The sequence below is a fragment of the Cherax quadricarinatus genome, chromosome 52 (assembly GCF_038502225.1).
Source record: "Cherax quadricarinatus isolate ZL_2023a chromosome 52, ASM3850222v1, whole genome shotgun sequence".
In the NCBI taxonomy this organism is placed as follows: Eukaryota; Metazoa; Arthropoda; class Malacostraca; order Decapoda; family Parastacidae; genus Cherax; species Cherax quadricarinatus.
The window spans coordinates 6,706,586-6,727,802 of NC_091343.1; the positions used below are offsets into that span (position 1 = coordinate 6,706,586).

General features: G+C 40.9%; 1 protein-coding gene across 5 annotated transcripts in view; it reads left to right on the plus strand.

Moving 5' to 3' along the window:
- disp (RND transporter family member dispatched) overlaps positions 1 to 21,217 on the plus strand; it is a 753,128-nt gene that overhangs the window by 115,213 nt on the left and 616,698 nt on the right. The gene's annotated exons all lie outside the window — the stretch shown is intronic.

Sequence of the window (21,217 nt, forward strand, 5' to 3'; positions counted from 1 at the left end):
AGGACTTAAATCAGGAGGATTACTACCAATCCTCTTGTTTTCCTCCATCAGTCACCATATCTCGAGCTTAGCTACCCTAAGCTCCTCTATAAGCTGCTGGTAAAGTTGTTCAATGGAGGGCATCTTGGTTCAGATGCACTGACAGCACACTAGACATGTCCTCACAGAGCACACTAGACATGTCCTCACAGAGCACAGTAGACATGTCCTCACAGAGCTAAGTACAGGTCACTACTGAGCTAAGTACAGGTCACCACTGAGCTAAGTACAGGTCACCACTGAGCTAAGTACAGGTCACCACTGTGCTAAGTACAGGTCACCACTGAGAGATCGCTGAGATAGAACAAAAACTTCAAGCTGTTATACCAAACAGAAGAAACACAAAGGAACCGAAAGCTATACAGGATATTGCAAGAAAACCCAACTATTTATATACAAATGCTAAATCCAAGATAACTACCTGGAAAAATGAAACAGAAGCAGTATAATGTGATCTTTTATTGACAACGTTTCTCCCACACAGTGGGCTTTATCAAGTGAAAGGTGAAAGGTGCATGAATATTTATGAGATGGAGTCAGGTGGAGAATGTTGGGTAGGTTGGATCTGAACCTGCATGTGACAATCTTCTGAGTAGGGTGATAGAGGCTAGGACCTTGGGCAGCTTTAAAAAGAGATTGGACAAATATATGAATAGACCTTCTGCTGTGTTATAGAAGCCGTTGTTTTGGTTGAAGTTGTTGGATATACAGATAAATGTTGATTCCAGGATTCTGCGATATTAAGCGTTTTCTTCTCTGAGTAGACTGTAAGCCTACAGGGCTAGTTTTTATAGTTGCCACCAGAGGGCAAACCTGGTGGGCCACTTCAACCCGCATCACCCTGCCTTGCTCTCACTCAGCATCCAGGTATCCTAGAGTCAACAAGGCCTACTCATCTCTCCCATGCAGGCATGATCCCCCATCTGGGGCTGGGCAACTTATTAAACTGCCTGTGTACCCACGATATCGCAAATAAAGTCTCTGAAGTCTTTATCATTGCTCCCCACCTGGAACAACCACATAATTATCTTATGATAATTGGTGACAGCGATGCTCCCAGCATTCTAGGAGACTTTAACTTTAGTCATATTGATTGGAATTTCTTGACTGGGAATTTAGAATCATACGACTTCTTAGAAGTAGTTCAGGATTGTTTTTTGAAGCAGTTTGTGACAGAACCTACAAGGGGTAATAACCTGCTTGACTTAGTTCTGGCAAACAATGAATCCCTTGTTAATAATTTAGAAGTTTCAGAAGAACTGGGTGCTAGTGACCACAAATCAATTACATTTAGCATTGAATGAAAGTATGATAGTAGGGATAACTCAGTAACAGTCCCAGATTTTCGCTTAGCAGATTACGATGGGCTTAGAGAACACTTATCATCTGTTGACTGGGGTAACGAAGAGAGCTATCAATATGACAGTTTTCTGAACACTATGTTGTTAGGTAAGACACATATGCAACAGTTAGACAATTTTATTCCGAAACGTTTCGCCTACACAGTAGGCTTCTTCAGTCGAATACAGAAAGTAGGCAGGAACAGTAGAGATGTGAAGACGATGTAATCAGTTCATCACCCTTGAAGTCGTAGAATTTGAGGGTGTCAGTCCCTCGGCCTGGAGAAGTTCAGTTCCATAGTCAGGAACTATCTGAAGATCAAGCGACAGTGCGGAGACTTACTGTCGGAAGGAGAGGTGCAGAGTTTCGGAATAAAGTTGTCTAACTGTTGCATATGTGTCTTACCTAACAACCTGTCGGTATTGTATACCATTTTGATGTTCATCTTGTCAGACACTGCAACACATGGCATCTTGGTACAGAAAACACCTTGGACAAGCTTTTCAAGTGAGAAGTGTTGGATCTGAGAGGGACATGACCTCTCAGTGGCTACATTCTCACTACTACTACTACTCTGCACCTCTCCTTCCGACAGTATTTAAGTCTCCGCATTGTCGCTTGATCTTCAGATAGTTCCTGACTATGGAACTGAACTTCTCCAGGCCGAGGGACTGACAACCTCAAATTCTACGACTTCAAGGGTGATGGACTGATTACATCGTCTTCACATCTCTACTGTTCCTGCCTACTTTCTGTATTCGACTGAAGAAGCCTACTGTGTAGGCGAAACGTTTCGGAATAAAGTTGTCTAACTGTTGCATATGTGTCTTACCTAACAACCTGTCGGTATTGTATACCATTTTGATGTTCATCTGAACACTATACATGCTGCTCAAAGAACGTTTATCCCTTATAAAGAAATTAGATCAAATAGAAATGACCCAAAATGGATGAATAATAGGCTGAAATATCTACTAGGGCATAAAGGAATTTATAGGCGTATCAAAAGAGGCGAGGGTCATCTTATGAATCAGTATATTGACATTAAGAGGGACATTAAAAAGGGGATAAAAAAAGCTAAAAGGGACTATGAAATTTAAGTTGCTAGGGATTCTAAAACTAACCCAAAAAGTTTTTTCCAGGTATATAGAGCAAAAGTTAGAGATAAGATAGGTCCCCTTAAAAATAACTATGGGCATCTTACTGACAAAGAGAATGAAATGTGCTCGATTTTAAATAATTATTTTCTCTCGGTTTTTACACAGGAAGACACTAATAATATTCCAGTAATTAATTTTTATAGTGGGCCAGAAGAAGATAAATTATGTAACATCACAGTCACTAGTGAAATGGTTGTGAAGCAGATAGACCGACTGAAGCAAAATGAGTCACCGGGACCTGATGAGGTTTTTTCAAGGGTTCTTAAGGAATGCAAAATGGAAGTCTGTGAACCATTAACTAATATTTTTAATTTATCTCTTCAAACAGGTGTAGTGTCTGATATGTGGAAGATGGCTAATGTAATTCCTATTTTTAAAACAGGGGACAAGTCTTTACCGTCAAATTACCGCCCAATAAGCCTGACCTCAATTGTAGGCAAATTAATAGAGTCAATTATAGCTGAGATTATAAGAAGCCATCTCGATAAGCATAGCTTGATTAATGATACTCAGCATGGATTCGCAAGAGGCCGGTCTTGTCTAACTAATTTATTAACTTTCTTCAGTAAAGCTTTTGAGGCTGTTGACCACGATAAAGAATTTGATATTATTTACTTAGATTTTAGTAAGGCATTTGATAGAGTTCTGCACCAAAGACTGTTGAAGAAAGTAGCAGCTCATGGCATTGGGGGAAGGGTGCTCTCGTGGATCGAATCATGGCTCACAGACAGGAAGCAGAGAGTGTCCATAAATGAGGTTGATAAATTAGACACAAGTGCAACTCTTGGGTATCTTTATTGAGGAAACGTTTCGCCACACAGTGGCTTCATCAGTCCATACAAAGGAGAATCTTGAAGAACAGGAGGAGAATGAGGTAATCAGTCCCTCAACCTTGAGTCGATGTGGTCAGTCCATCAATCTTGAATAGAATACGGCATAGGTGCTGAGAAGGAGCTTATAAACCGTTGGCAGGAGAGGTGCAGCAGTCATAGGTGGTGTAACATTTGTTCAATGTTGAAGTAGGTCGTGCCCAAGAATTAGGCAAGCGAAGAATTCCCAAGTATTAAGATCCCAAGAAGTTGCAGTGTCTGACAAGTTTGTAGATGAATGGCTCAGAGAACCGACATGTTGATAAATTAGACACAAGTGCAACTCTTGGGTATCTTTATTGAGGAAGCGTTTCGCCACACAGTGGCTTCATCAGTCCATACAAAGGAGAATCTTGAAGAACAGGAGGAGAATGAGGTAATCAGTCCCTCAACCTTGAGTCGATGTGTTCAGTCCATCAATCTTGAATAGAATACGGCATATCAGCGGAGAAGCAGCTTATAAACCGTATGGCAGGAGAGGTGCAGCAGTCATAGGTCGTGTCACATTTGTTCAATGTGGAAGCAGGTCGTGCCCAAGAATTAGGCAAGCGAAGAATTCCTAAGTATTAAGATCCCAAGAAGTTGCAGTGTCTGACAGATTTGTTAGGTAAGACACATATGCAACAGTTGTGTAGGCGAAACGTTTCATAATAAAGATACCTAACTGTTGCATATACCAAGATACCCTTATGTTGGTACAGACCATCAACTTCGACAACCTCTACTAGTGAGAACGGCTGGGTTTGAGAGGGACCTGCCCTCCCAAAGCAACCTACGTCTCGCCTCCTGGCACTATATAAGCTCCATCCTGTCACTTCAACTTCATATTGTTTCAGACAATGGAACAATGCTCTTCTCCAGTTCTCCAGACTGAGGGACTGACCACCTCAAAACTTTAAGGGTGATGGACTGATTACATCGTCTTCAAGTATCTTCTGCTTCTATCAACTTTTCTGTACTCGACTGAAGAAGCCTACTGTGTAGGCGAAACGTTTCGAAATATAGATACCTAACTGTTGCATATGTGTCTTACCTAACAATCTGTCGGTATTTTATACCATTTTAATGTTCATTCTGTCAGACACTGCAACATAAGGGTATCTTGGTACAGACCATCAACTTCGACAACCTCTACTAGTGAGAACGGCTGGGTTTGAGAGGGACCTGCCCTCCCAAAGCAACCTACGTCTCGCCTCCTGGCACTATATAAACTCCATCCTGTCACTTCAACTTCATATTGTTTCAGACAACGGAACAATGCTCTTCTCCAGACTGAGGGACTGACCACCTCAAAACTTTAAGGGTGATGGACTGATTACATCGTCTTCAAGTATCTTCTGCTTCTATCAACTTTTCTGTACTCGACTGAAGAAGCCTACTGTGTAGGCAAAACGTTTCGAAATAAAGATACCTAACTGTTGCATATGTGTCTTACCTAACAACAAGGAGTAGGAGGCAGAGAGTGTGTTTTCCTGGGGCTGGGATGAAGGATATTGTTAGCCATCTGGATGACATCATGAGAGGTAATGGGAGCAATCCTATTATCTGTCTCAGTGCTGGAGGCAACGATGTTGGCAGATGTAGGAGTGAGGACCTGATTAGCAGGTATAGGTCAGCAATAGAGATAATTAGGAGGAAGGGTGGGAAACCTGTCATATGTGGCATTTTGCCAAGGAGAGGAGTTGGAAATGAATGGTTGTCCAGAGCAATTGGTGTCAATTGCTGGCTGGACAAATACTGTAAGGAAAATGCGGTAACATTCATTGACAACTGGGACCTCTTCTATGGCAGAAATGACATGTATGCCAGGGATGGGGTTCACTTGTCTAGGTGTGGGGTGGGAGCACTGGCCAACGCAGTGGAGGGAGCTGTTAGATCTTTAAACTAGGAATAGTTAGTGGTATGGGTTTTTGCGGAAAAACTGTGAAGTCTCAAGGTAGTAATATGAGTACTAGGAGAACTAGTAATAGGCAAAATGAGGTGGATATTGGAAAGCCAGTGGCACTAATTGACAAGGACAGTAATAGGTTTAGTGGAATAACAGAAAGGAGCAGGAAGGGTAAAGAGAGAGGAGGGTCTTTAAGTATTTATTACACAAATAGTCCCAGTGCTAGGAATAAGATGGACGAGTTGAGACTAGTTGCTAGAGCAGGTAACATAGATGTATTTGCCATTACTGAGACGTGGTTTAATTCAAAAAGTCGGGACATGCCTGCAGAATGTCACATTCAGGGTTTTAAATTGTTCCAAGTAGATAAAAGTGTCGGGAAGGGAGGTGGGGTGGCATTGTATGTCCGAGATCGCTTGAACTGTTGCATAAAAACGGGTATTAAGTCTGAAGTAACACATACAGAGTCTGGATAGAATTTTCAGAGGGGCATGAAAAATTAACTTTAGGTGTGATATACCGTCCCCCAAATTTAGATAGGGACCAGGGGAGACTACTATGGGAGGAAATTGTTAGGGCCACAAGGTACGATAATGTAGTAATTCTAGGAGACTTTAACTTTAGTCATATTGATTGGAATTTCTTGACTGGGAATTTAGAATCATACGACTTCTTAGAAGTAGTTCAGGATTGTTTTTTGAAGCAGTTTGTGACAGAACCTACAAGGGGTAATAACTTGCTTGACTTAGTTCTGGCAAACAATGAATCCCTTGTTAATAATTTAGAAGTTTCAGAGGAACTGGGTGCTAGCGACCACAAATCAATTACATTTAGAATTGAATGGAAGTATGATAGTAGGGATAACTCAGTAACAGTCCCAGATTTTCGCTTAGCAGATTACGATGGGCTTAGAGAACACTTATCATCTGTTGACTGGGGTAACGAAGAGAGCTATCAATATGACAGTTTTCTGAACACAATACATGCTGCTCAAAGAACGTTTATCCCTTATAAAGAAATTAGATCAAATAGAAATGACCCAAAATGGATGAATAAAAGGCTGAAATATCTACTAGGGCATAAAGGAATTTATAGGCGTATCAAAAGAGGCGAGGGTCATCTTATGAACCAGTATATTGACATTAAGAGGGACATTAAAAAGGGGATAAGAAAAGCTAAAAGGGACTATGAAATTAAAGTTGCTAGGGATTCTAAAACTAACTCAAAAAGTTTTTTCCAGGTATATAGAACAAAAGTCAGAGATAAGATAGGTCCCCTTAAAAATAACTATGGGCATCTTACTGACAAAGAGAATGAAATGTGCTCGATTTTAAACAATTATTTTCTGTCGGTTTTTACACAGGAAGACACTAATAATATTCCGGTAATTAATTTTTATAGTGGGCCAGAAGAAGATAAATTATGTAACATCACAGTCACTAGTGAAATGGTTGTGAAGCAGATAGACCAACTGAAGCAAAATAAGTCACCGGGTCCTGATGAGGTTTTTTCAAGGGTTCTAAAGGAATGCAAAATGGAAGTCTGTGAACCATTAACTAATATTTTTAATTTATCTCTTCAAACAGGTGTAGTGTCTGATATGTGGAAGATGGCTAATGTAATTCCTATTTTTAAAACAGGGGACAAGTCGTTACCGTCAAATTACCGCCCAATAAGCCTGACCTCAATTGTAGGCAAATTACTAGAGTCAATTATAGCTGAGATTATAAGAAGCCATCTCGATAAGCATAGCTTGATTAATGATACTCAGCATGGATTCACAAGAGGCCGGTGTTGTCTAACTAATTTATTAACTTTCTTCAGTAAAGCTTTTGAGGCTGTTGACCACGATAAAGAATTTGATATTATTTACTTAGATTTTAGTAAGGCATTTGATAGAGTTCTGCACCAAAGACTGTTGAAGAAAGTAGCAGCTCATGGCATTGGGGGAAGAGTGCTCTCGTGGATCGAATCATGGCTCACAGACAGGAAGCAGAGTGTCCATAAATGGGGTTAAATCCGAGTGGGGATCAGTAACAAGTGGCGTTCCACAGGGATCAGTCTTGGGCCCGTTGTTGTTTATAATATATATCAATGATCTTGATGAAGGAATTACTAGTGATATGAGCAAATTCGCCGATGACACGAAGATAGGTAGGATAATTGATTCAAACGTAGATGTTAGGGAACTTCAGGAGGATTTAGACAAACTCTACTCTTGGTCAGAAAAGTGGCAGATGCAGTTCATTGTAGATAAATGCAAGGTTCTGAAGCTCGGGAGTGTCCATAACCCTAGCACTTATAAGTTAAATAATGTAGAACTTAGCCATACAGATTGCGAAAAGGACTTGGGGGTTATGGTAAGCAGCAACCTTAAACCAAGACAGCAACGCCTAAGCGTACGTAATAAGGCAAATAGATTACTGGGATTTATATCAAGAAGTGTAAGCAACAGAAATCCAGAGGTCATACTGCAGCTTTATACATCATTAGTAAGGCCTCACCTAGATTATGCAGCTCATTTCTGGTCTCCATATTACAGAATGGACATAAATTCGTTAGAAAACATTCAGCGTAGGATGACTAAATTAATACATAGCATTAGAAATCTTCCTTATGAAGAAAGATTGAAGACTCTTAAGTTACATTCACTTGTTAGACGAAGAATGAGGGGAGACCTGATCGAAGTGTATAAGTGGAAGATAGGTATTAATAAAGGGGATATTAACAAGGGATATTAAATAGGTAGTAGGTTGGTAGACAGCAACCACCCAGGGAAGTACTACCGTCCTGCCAGATGACTGTGAAACAGAAACCTGTAACTGTTTTGCATGATGGTAGGATTCCTGGTTTCTTTTTCTGTCTCATAAACACGCTAGATAACAGGGATATCTTGCTACTCCTACTTACACTTTGGTCACACTTCACAGACACACACATGCATATATATATATATACATCTAGGTTTTTCTTCTTTTTCTAAATAGCTCTTGTCCTTCTTTATTTCTTCTATTGTCCATGGGGAAGTAGAAAAGAATCTTTCCTCCGTAAGCCATGCGTGTCGTATGAGGCGACTAAAATGCCGGGAGCAATGGGCTAGTAACCCCTTCTCCTGTAGACATTTACTAAAAAAGAGAAGAAGAAAAACTTTATAAAACTGGGATGCTTAAATGTGCGTGGATGTAGTGCAGATGACAAGAAACAGATGATTGCTGATGTTATGAATGAAAAGAAGTTGGATGTCCTGGCCCTAAGCGAAACAAAGCTGAAGGGGGTAGGGGAGTTTCGGTGGGGGGAAATAAATGGGATTAAATCTGGAGTATCTGAGAGAGTTAGAGCAAAGGAAGGGGTAGCAGTAATGTTGAATATGAATGTGTAAATTCAAGAATTATGTGGATTAAAGTAAAGGTTGGATGCGAGAAGTGGGTCATAATAAGCGTGTATGCACCTGGAGAAGAGAGGAATGCAGAGGAGAGAGATTTTGGGAGATTTTAAGTGAATGTATAGGAGCCTTTGAACCAAGTGAGAGAGTGATTGTGGTAGGGGATCTGAATGCTAAAGTAGGAGAAACTTTTAGAGAGGGTGTGGTAGGTAAGTTTGGGGTGCCAGGTGTAAATGATAATGGGAGCCCTTTGATTGAACTTTGTATAGAAAGGGGTTTAGTTATAGGTAATACATATTTTAAGAAAAAGAGGATAAATAAGTATACAAGATATGATGTAGGGCGAAATGACAGTAGTTTGTTGGATTATGTATTGGTAGATAAAAGACTGTTGAGTAGACTTCAGGATGTTCATGTTTATAGAGGGGTTACAGATATATCAGATCACTTTCTAGTTGTAGCTACACTGAGAGTAAAAGGTAGATGGGATACAAGGAGAATAGAAGCATCAGGGAAGAGAGAGGTGAAGGTTTATAAACTAAAAGAGGAGGCAGTTAGGGTAAGATATAAACAGCTATTGGAGGATAGATGGGCTAATGAGAGCATAGGCAATGGGGTCGAAGAGGTATGGGGTAGGTTTAAAAATGTAGTGTTAGAGTGTTCAGCAGAAGTTTGTGGTTACAGGAAAGTGGGTGCGGGAGGGAAGAGGAGCGATTGGTGGAATGATGATGTGAAGAGAGTAGTAAGGGAGAAAAAGTTAGCATATGAGAAGTTTTTACAAAGTAGAAGTGATGCAAGGAGGGAAGAGTATATGGAGAAAAAGAGAGAGGTTAAGAGAGTGGTGAAGCAATGTAAAAAGAGAGCAAATGAGAGAGTGGGTGAGATGTTATCAACAAATTTTGTTGAAAATAAGAAAAAGTTTTGGAGTGAGATTAATAAGTTGAGAAAGCCTAGGGAAAGAATGGAGTTGACAGTTAAAAGTAGGAGAGGAGAGTTATTAAATGAAGAGGTCGAGGTATCGGGAAGATGGAGGGAATATTTTGAGGAATTGTTAAATGTTGATGAAGATAGGGAAGCTGTGATTTCGTGTATAGGACAAGGAGGAACAACATCTTGTAGAAGTGAGGAAGAGCCAGTTGTGAGTGTGGGGGAAGTTCGTGAGGCAGTAGGTAAAATGAAAGGGGGTAAGGCAGCCGGGATTGATGGGATAAAGATAGAAATGTTAAAAGCAGGTGGGGATATAGTTTTGGAGTGGTTGGTGCAATTATTTAATAAATGTATGGAAGAGGGTAAGGTACCTAGGGATTGGCAGAGAGCATGCATAGTTCCTTTGTATAAAGGCAAAGGGGATAAAAGAGAGTGCAAAAATTATAGGGGGATAAATCTGTTGAGTATACCTGGCAAAGTGTATGGTAGAGTTATTATTGAAAGAATTAAGAGTAAGACGGAGAATATGATAGCAGATGAACAAGGAGGCTTTAGGAAAGGTAGGGGGTGTGTGGACCAGGTGTTTACAGTGAAACATATAAGTGAACAGTATTTAGATAAGGCTAAAGAGGTCTTTGTGGCATTTATGGATTTGGAAAAGGCGTATGACAGGGTGGATAGGGGGGCAATGTGGCAGATGCTGCAGGTGTATGGTGTAGGAGGTAGGTTACTGAAAGCAGTGAAGAGTTTTTACGAGGATAGTGAGGCTCAAGTTAGAGTATGTAGGAAAGAGGGAAATTATTTCCCAGTAAAAGTAGGCCTTAGACAAGGATGTGTGATGTCACCGTGGTTGTTTAATATATTTATAGATGGGGTTGTAAGAGAAGTAAATGCGAGGGTCTTGGCAAGAGGCGTGGAGTTAAAAGATAAAGAATCACACATAAAGTGGGAGTTGTCACAGTTGCTCTTTGCTGATGACACTGTGCTCTTGGGAGATTCTGAAGAGAAGTTGCAGAGATTGGTGGATGAATTTGGTAGGGTGTGCAAAAGAAGAAAATTGAAAGTGAATACAGGAAAGAGTAAGGTTATGAGGATAACAAAAAGATTAGGTGATGAAAGATTGGATATCAGATTGGAGGGAGAGAGTATGGAGGAGGTGAATGTATTCAGATATTTGGGAGTGGACGTGTCAGCGGATGGGTCTATGAAAGATGAGGTGAATCATAGAATTGATGAGGGGAAAAGGGTGAGTGGTGCACTTAGGAGTCTGTGGAGACAAAGAACTTTGTCCTTGGAGGCAAAGAGGGGAATGTATGAGAGTATAGTTTTACCAACGCTCTTATATGGGTGTGAAGCATGGGTGATGAATGTTGCAGCGAGGAGAAGGCTGGAGGCAGTGGAGATGTCATGTCTGAGAGCAATGTGTGGTGTGAATATAGTGCAGAGAATTCGTAGTTTGGAAGTTAGGAGGAGGTGCGGGATTACCAAAACTGTTGTCCAGAGGGCTGAGGAAGGGTTGTTGAGGTGGTTCGGACATGTGGAGAGTATGGAGCGAAACAGAATAACTTCAAGAGTGTATCAGTCTGTAGTGGAAGGAAGGTGGGGTAGGGGTCGGCCTAGGAAAGGTTGGAGGGAGGGGGTAAAGGAGGTTTTGTGTGCGAGGGGCTTGGACTTCCAGCAGGCATGCGTGAGCGTGTTTGATAGGAGTGAATGGAGACAAATGGTTTTTAATACTTGACGTGCTGTTGGAGTGTGAACAGAGTAACATTTATGAAGGGGTTCAGGGAAACCGGCAGGCCGGACTTGAGTCCTGGAGATGGGAAGTACAGTGCCTGCACTCTGAAGGAGGGGTGTTAATGTTGCAGTTTAAAAACTGTAGTGTAAAGCACCCTTCTGGCAAGACAGTGATGGAGTGAATGATGGTGAAAGTTTTTCTTTTTTGGGCCACCCTGCCTTGGTGGGAATCGGCCAGTGTGATAATATAATAATATAATATAATATATTAACACGGTCTTGAGGATATCTCTCCAAGAGAGAGCCCGCAGTAATGGATTTAAATTAGATAAGTTTAGATTTAGAAAGGACATAGGAAAGTATTGGTTTGGAAATAGGGTAGTTGATGAGTGGAACAGTCTACCTAGTTGGGTTATTGAGGCTAGGACTTTGGGTAGTTTCAAATTTAGGTTGGATAAGTACATGAGTGGGAGGGGATGGATTTGAGTGGGACTTGCACATCGGAGCTTGTTTCTTGGGTGGCATTGAAAGTTGGGTTGGTCAAATGTTTGTTAGTGGGATGAATTGTAAAGGACCTGCCTAGTATGGGCCAACAGGCCTGCTGCAGTGTTCCTCCTTTCTTATGTTCTTATGTAAATGTTCGTGGCGTCACCTGGAACTTCACAGTGCCCTATGCTGTTCTTAAGTTACATGTTCAGCGTCACTTGTATGTTGCTGCTGCTGTTGTTCAGCTCAGCACGGCTATTTCAGCAAGTCAGAGGTGAGTTTTGTGGTGATTTCTGTGTCCATGGTGGTAGAATCTGCACTATCTTCCGAGTTTGTGGGTAGGGAGGAGGAAGCGGCCATTCCTCACCTCTCCACACGCCACCCACTTTTGCCTACCACCACACTACTCCACTATGCTACTCACTCCCTCTCTGCTGTTTGCTTTTGTGAATCCAGTGTGAATTCTTTGCCAGAGCTGTGTATCCAAGTGCCCAAGGTCACTTGAAGCCACGTGGATGAAGCCACATGGGTTACCAAGTCTGATGTCCCAAGCCACATGACATCACCATGCTGCCTGCATCACTCCAATGATCTCACAATGCTGCCCGACTTCACAACATCATCCATGATGTAATAAAGTTGGTAGAATTACCGACAATATGTAAAGTAAAAGGACACAAGTGCAACTAATGTGACATTTATTGTGGCAACGTTTCGCTCTCCAGGAGCTTTATCAAGCCATTACAAACAATACATGGACACGATGAGATTAAGACACATGTGCAACATCTGGGTATCTTTATTGTAGACGTTTCGCCATCCAGTAAAGATACCCAGATGTTGCACATGTGTCTTAATCTCATCTTGTCGGTATTGTATACCATTCGTACACAATACATGGACACAGAGGGTATATAAAGGCTCAGAGTGAGGTGAATACTAGTGAGGTACCATTTCGATGTTCACTAGTGGTAGTAGTAGTAGTAGTAGTAGTAGTGGTAGTGACAGAAGTAATACAATATGGTAGAGCAATTAATTCGTACATGAGTAAAAGGATATAAAAGCTATTACTTGGGTAACATAAAAATAGGTTGGACAAATATAGACTGGAATGAGGCAGCTTGTTTCAGTGTTCACTCTCTGTGCTTTGTGTAGTATAACAGGAGAGACTATGTGATGGCAGGGTTTACTGTTTTCAGGAGGATTCTTGCTAAGACTTCGGAGATGGTGAAGCTGCCGTTGTTTTGTTTAATTGTATTCGAAACAGCGATCAGTGCTGATTCAAGGCACTTGCGTGTGCGGAAATTAGTTTCTTTTATCACTAATTGGGCGTCTCTGAATTTCATAAGATGATTGGTGGAATTTCGGTGTTGTACACAGGCGTTGTTTAAGTTGTCGTTCCTACATGCGTATATGTGTTCATTGAGGCGGGTGTCGAGGTTTCTTGCTGTTTCACCTACGTAAATCTTGTCACAGCCTCCAATCATCTTATGAAATTCAGAGACGCCCAATTAGTGATAAAAAAAACTAATTTCCGCACACGCAAGTGCCTTGAATCAGCACTGATCGCTGTTTCGAATACAATTAAACAAAACAACGGCAGCTTCACCATCTCCGAAGTCTTAGCAAGAATCCTCCTGAAAACAGTAAACCCTGCCATCACATAGTCTCTCCTGTTATACTACACAAAGCACAGAGAGTGAACACTGAAACAAGCTGCCTCATTCCAGTCTATATTTGTCCAACCTATTTTTATGTTACCCAAGTAATAGCTTTTATATCCTTTTACTCATGTGCGAATTAATTGCTCTACCATATTGTATTACTTTTGTCACTACCACTACTACTACTACTACTACCACTAGTGAACATCGAAATGGTACCTCACTAGTATTCACCTCACTCTGAGCCTTTATATACCCTCTGTGTCCATGTATTGTTTGTAATGGCTTGATAAAGCTCCTGGAGAGCGAAACGTTGCCACAATAAATGTCACATTAGTTGCACTTGTGTCCTTTTACTTTACATCATCCATGATGTTGCCTGATGTCACCTTGCGACATCTGCCTGACGTCACCTCGCGATATCACCCCATAATATCCCTCACGACATTACTCCAGGAGCCACTTCACGATGTCACCTCGCGATGTCACCCCATGACATCCCTCACGACGTCACGCCTGACATCACATGTCACATCGAGTGTTCTAGTTTCTCAGTGAGCAAATTATTTTAGTATTGTCAAGATGTTTGAGAGAAAATATATGTCATATGTTAATTAATTCCTCTCATTTAGTGTTTTCACATATTCGTGTATTGCTTAGTGTTTATTTTTGCACAGAAAAGCGTCATTTGCTAGTGCAAGCCATGTTGAACTGCATGTGTGCGGTAGGTGTGTGCAAGTTTTCTGTGTGTCCCTATGGTCTGAGCCCAGACCATTGACTGTTGACAGCTGACATTAGTCAGTCCTGGCATCAGTTATGAGCATCTGAGCCCCTTGTACAGAAAGCTCTCTATGTTCGCCACTCGTAGACACTGCCGAGTCACACCTGCTACGATTCCCCATCGTTCCACTTCACCTCCTGACTATCAGAGCGCAGTTATATGTAGAGAACCAGTCTGAGGATGGTTAGACTAACCTCTGCTTTAACTCCTACTGTTGAGAGAATGACAGTCAAGCTGCAGTAGCCCTGTCGGCAGGCATCTAACTTGTGTCAGAGCTTCAGTGAGCAGCGTGCACAGAGATGTCACTTTGACTGCTAGCTCACTCACTCCAGTACAGTGTATGCTGCTATGACCCAGATGTTTCGCCTGAGTTGTATCTGCCACGACTCACTTAACACTCGCCAACAGTGACAACTCCAGTGACAGTACTAGTTGAGAAATGTCCTACTGAGTTGCTTGCCAAAATAAGTCCTGCCAAGTTGCCGAGTACTGATGATGCCTCACTCAAGGGCACCAGCAGGCTGTGCCCCAGGATGAGTGTACCCGGCAGCGACTACTACGATGACTGCTTCACCGCTCCAGAGGAGACCGTACCCTGTTCTGTCACAGCTCAGCTGCAGTGATGTCTTCTGTGTTGCAGTATCAGTCCAGACGCAGGAAGGCATGCAGTGATGCCCACCGATGCTCACTGCCTTGGACCACGATGTTTTAGCACACACCATCCTTTTTCCTTCCATTCCTGTAGGAAGTTTTTTTCCCTATGTCCATATATATATATATATATATATATATATATATATATATATATATATATATATATATATATATATATATATATATATATATATATATATATATATATATATATATATATATATGTCGTATATATATATATATATATGGACATATATATATATATATTATATATATATATATATATATATATATATATATATTATATATATATATATATATATATATATATATATATATATATATATATATATATATATATATATATATATATTTATGTTTTTATTCTGTTCTGTGCCCTGTTCTTGCGAGAGAGAGATCGAGTTTTTTTTTACAGCCAGTCATGGCCGAGGATGACCATGGGGTAGGTGGCCAAGCGAAATGTAGACTGTAAGCCTACATGGCTAGTTTTTATAGTTGCCACCAGAGGGCAAGCCTGGTTGGCATGCCACTTCAACCCACATCACCCTGCCGTGCTCTCACTTAACATCCAGGCATCCCAGAGTTAACAAGGCCTACTCATCTCTCCCTCGTGGGCATGGCCTCCCTACCTGGGGCTGGCCAACTTAAACACACCGCCTGTGTACCCACAATATCGCAAATAAAGAAAGAAGCCTCTGAAGTCTTTATCATTGCTCAGTGCCTACAACAACGACATAATTATCTTGTGATACTCTGGCGATAAGTCTTGTGTTTCTGTAGTTGATTAAATGATTGTGAGAATTTCGGTGTTGAACATAAGCATTTCTTAAATCATCCAATCTGCCTGCGTACTGGTGTTCTGAAATATGTTTGGAGGTCTCTAGATGTTTCTCCCACGTATAAATTGCTGCAGTCATTACAACGGATGATGTATATCCCTACAGAGGACTGAAGCTTGTCTTGTCTATTACTGATAATGTCCTTGATGGTGGTGGAAGTGGAGGTAAATACTTGGAATGAGGTATTGGAAAAGTTGTTAGAAACGTGTTTGGCAATGGAGTTGGTGCGGAAGACTATGTATCTCCTCTTTAACATACGCTTCTCTGGGTGCGTTAAAGATGTTATTTGCTCGGCGTCTGTTTATTTTTCCATTGTGTCGGTATTTTATACCATTTATTTAGATAATAACTACCTGTAGAATTGCATTATTAATAACAGGAGGTTCATATATTGATGATGAAAATGAAATGAGCGAAATTCTATGAGTCGATGTTCAGCAACTCACTAAATGAAAGGGTGGAGAATGCAGAAATTATTTTCATTCCATCTGAAGGCTGCACAAACCAGCATTAGTAGTAATCCCATAAAATTCGATAAAAAGTAGAAAATATTCCCACTCCCTCAACACCTGGACCAGATTCATGAAATTCCTCAGTATTCTTTGGTGAAAGAGCTTAGAATTAGGTGAAATACGAGAGACCTTAAGGAGGGCAGACATAACTCCCAGTAGCCCTAACATCCCATATCATAAAAGTATTCCAGAGAGTGATGAGATGCCAGATTACAAACTTTATGGAACAAGCTGCACAACCTAAACCAACACGGTTTTAAAACTGGAAGATCATGCTTGTCACAACTGTTAAATCATTATGACAGAATTACGGAGGCATTGAAAGGAAAAAAATGCAAATTTGATGTACACAGATTTTGCAAAGGCATTTGATGAATGCGATCATGGTGTGATTGGATACAAAAATGAGGGCCATAGGTATAACAAAGAAGTTAGGTAGATGGAATTTTTCAATGGGCAGCGAAGAACAACATGACATTCTGTGGTGATAAGTTCCAGCTGCTTAGACAAGGAAAGATTGAAAAGGTCAAAAAGGACACTGTATACAAATCTCAAGAGGATTATCACTTAGAGCAACAGGAACATGTGCAAGACTTGGAGGTAATTTAGTCGGAAGACCTTTCAAAGAACACAGTAAGGCAAATGTTACAACAGCCAGGATGATGACGGGGTAGATAATGAAAACTTTCAAAACAAGGGAAATAGTGCCTGTGGTGGCATATTTCAAATCGCTTGTGCTCTCCCACTTGAAATATTGTTCAGTATTGACGGCCTTGTTCAGGGCAGAAGAGGGCATAGAGCCAATAAAGCATTTAAATTACTGGAACTGCCTTAACGTCCTAAATGTGTACTCATTGGAGGGGATGATAGAGGCATGATATGTGCCTGGAAAGTACTAGAGGGCCTGGTCCAAAATCTTCACGCTTCCATAACATTTTGGAGTGAGAAATATGGGAGGAAGTGCAAAATAAACCAGTGAAAGGCAAGGACGCTGTGGGGGAGACTAAGAGAACACTGTATCAACATCCGTGGCCTTAGACTATTCAACATCTTACCAGAAGATATCAGAAACACTGCTGGAACAAGTGTAGAAGTCTTCTAGAGGAAACTAGACAAGTATCTTCATCAGGTGCCAGATCAACTAGGACCTGATATATATGTGGGCCAGCAGCAACAGCCACTATCACATCTGCGAGGAAACTGATAGGATAGATAATGAGAACATTCAAGACGAGATGCCAAGCCAGTGATGATCCTTTTTAAATAACTTGTTCTTGCTGTACATTAACATTCCCATTCAAGGCAGTTGAAATTGCAGATCTAGAGAATGTACAGAGATCCTTTACTGTACGTATAAGTTCAATCAAACACTTGAACTACTAGGAACGCCTGGAAGCACTTGACTTGTATTCACTGAAGTGCATGCGAGAGAGATATAATATACACCTGGAAGATTCTGGAGGGACTGGTCTCTAATCTGCACATACAAATCACTTCATACGAAAGCAAAAGACTTTGCAGGCGATGCAACATTTCCCCAGTGAAAAGTAGGGGTGCCATTAGTACACTAAGTGTCCGGGGGCCAAGACCCGTTCGACAGCCTCCCATCAGCCATAAAGGGAATTACCAATAGACCCCAGGTTGTCTTCAAGAGGAAGCTGGACAGATACCTAAAGTCAGTGCCAAATCAGTCGGGCTGTGGTTCGTACGTTGGATTGCGTGCGGCCAGCGGTAACAGTCTCGTTGATCAGGCTCTGATCCGCCAGGCCTGGTCATGGACCGGGCCGCGGAGGTGTTGATCCTCGGAATGCCCTCCAGGTAGGCAAGCACCAGAAGAGCCTGGCCAAAGGCCAGGAGTAGAACATGTTTCGAAACTCATCAAAGGTATAAAGGTAGGGTCAACTTCGTCATCCAGCACAATTACGCCCATCTTGTAATATGTAGATCAGAACCGACCAACATAGTATAAATTAGGCCTTAATAAGGATATACATAGTTGAAGTATAGCACTATGATCTCTATTATTCATACTTCTTGACATGAAGCCAAGACTCCTATTAACTTTATTGCGAACACATATGCACTATTATCTTGGCTTAAAATTTCTGCTAACCATAACTCCTCAATCTTCTTCACGTTAACTTTGACTAGGCCTTTCATTTAGCTTTAAGTTTTATAGTTGTTTTCCAAGGATTAGAACCTTATGCTTGTTCACGTTTGAACTGCATCTGCCGCAATTACTAATTGATTATTATATTGTTTTAAATTGGGAAGCTAGTGGATGGCCTCGGTCAGATGACAGAAGCTACAGTGGCTGGTCATATGACTAAGACCCGCGTCAAGAAACTCGTCCTGTTTCCTGACGAATCTTACCTAACCTAACTTTTCCGAGCACAACATCTACCTATCTAGAGCATCCTGTAGCTTTCAGGTGTTTTTATTAGAAATATTGTGACTTCATATTTTACTGTCGATTACAATTGCAATATTCTCGAGATTATTTTGTGTTTCCTTGTTTTCCAGTGTGACATAATCGTCTTCGTCTATGGCGTGTTAAAGTGACTTGACCATATTTTGCTAATTTTTCCTTTAGGAGTGTGCCAAAGTATCTGTATCGGTATAGGCTGATTTTAATGGTATCGGTATCGGCAGAAAATTTGGTATCGTCCCATCCCTAGTATTCCTCCAAGAGGAATTCCTTACTAGTCAAGGATTCGAACCTGCTGACTGCGATATTTCTTTATACATACATTTATTTGTTTGTCATATATATATATATATATATATATATATATATATATATATATATATATATATATATATATATATATATATATTATATATACGTACCATAACACAAACACATACCATGAAAGCTTATATATATATATATATATATATATATATATATATATATATATATATATATATGCACATGTAATAAGGTTTTAATACTTGGGGCTGCGTCGCTTAATCACGTCCCTCAGCCGTGTAGGAAGACTCTCACACAAATTCTTGAGGGTTTGGGTAGGTATATTATTCCATGCCTCATGTAGAGCAGCCTCCATCTGCGGGATGGAACTGATATCCTTGCCCAGTAAACTTTATTTCACTATTGACCAGAGGTTCTCAATAGGGTTTAGGTCTGGGGAATTGCCTGGCCAGTCATTAAAGAACCTCACTTCACAGTCCTTAAGACATTGAACTACAGATTTGGCGGTATGACACAGTGCACTATACTGCATAAAAACCGTGGCCCCACTCTTGTCAAATGCCTCAGGTAAATTGTCACACAACTCCAGGTAATTATACTGGTTCATATACTGGTTTTTGGGAAGCACAGTGAGTTCACAAACACTCTGAGCACTGAAACACTCCCAAACCATGAGTGAGTCTGAGTGTTTGGCAGTCCCACAGGTGTAGCGTGGATCTAGCGGGTCACTACCTCTGGGCCGGTACATATCCCCCATGGTTACAGGTGACGGTGAGAGTTGCTTCATCACTCAAAGTACTTCAGACCACTGTTGAGGATTCCAGTTAAGATATTTCTTTGCATAATCCAGCCTACGTTTTTTCTGTGGCTTGGAGAGGATCGGTTTCTTAACTTGGCGGTGACTACTGTAGCCCAGTTCTGACACACGTCTGTTAACAGTTCTTACTGACACCTCTGACAAAAGATGTAGGTTTTTTCTTTCAATTCTCTAGCAGTTACCTTAGGTGTACTCTCTAATTGCTTCTCTAACACAGTCAAGGTACGAACAGATGTCTTCTTCAAGGGGCCAGGTCGAGGTTTGGCAGATGGTAGCTCGACACCGCCACCAGCCTTGAAACATTGCACCCTGTTCCTCACTGAACGCTCACACACACCAACATTCTCCACTGTTGCCCAGCTTTGTGAAGCCCTATGATTTGAGCTATAGTTTCAGGTGTTCAAAACTTCCTTTTACCCATAATCAAACATGTATAGCCCCAAAACCGAAGGCAACACTGGACAAAAGATGGGGCGGATGAGAGACAAAAGTCCAACATTTCCTCTCACCACGGCAGCCACGTGAGCACTGAGGAGTCACTGTGGAGGGTGGTGGCAGGCTATGATGTCATGTTAACTGCTGCTACCCAGCATAATGTACTAATGAAGAAAGACCCCACTCTATGTAGGCCTTTGATTTTCGTCATGACATTATGCCGGGGCGCTCACCCGGCATAATGCCATGACTAACGATATATATATATATATATATATATATATATATATATATATATATATATATATATATATATATATATAATGTATATACGACTTGGAGAGTGTATAAATTTGTAGTGGAGGGAAGGCAGGGTAGGGGTCGGCCTAGTAAAAGTTGGAGGGGGTAAAGGAGGTTTTGTGTGCGACGGGCTTGGGCTTCCAGCAAGCATGCATGAGCGTGTTTGACAGGAGTGAATGGAGACAAGTGGTTTTTATGAGTTGACGTGTTGGAGTGTGAGCAAGGAAACATTTATGAAGGGATTTAGGGAAACCGGCAGGCCGGACTTGAGTCCTGGAGATGGGAAGTACAGTATCTGCACTCTGAAGGAGGGGTGTTAATGTTGCAGTTTTATAGTTGTAGTGTAAGCATGCCTCTGGCAAGACAGTGATGGAGTGAATAATGATGAAAGTTTTTCTTTTTCGGGCCACTTTGCCTTGGTGGAAATCGGCCGATGTGTTAATAAAAAAAATATGTATATATAATGTCGTGGCGAATAGGTAAAACGTGGGATTTTGGCTTAAATAGCAATGCTCATTTTGCCGAATAAGGCAAGTGAAAATTTGTGTATGCAATAATTTAGCAAAAATCATTCTGAACCTAACGAAAAAAATATATTTGATTGTGTTTGTTTAGTACTAAATTATTGTAAACAAATATAAAATATATTTAGTTG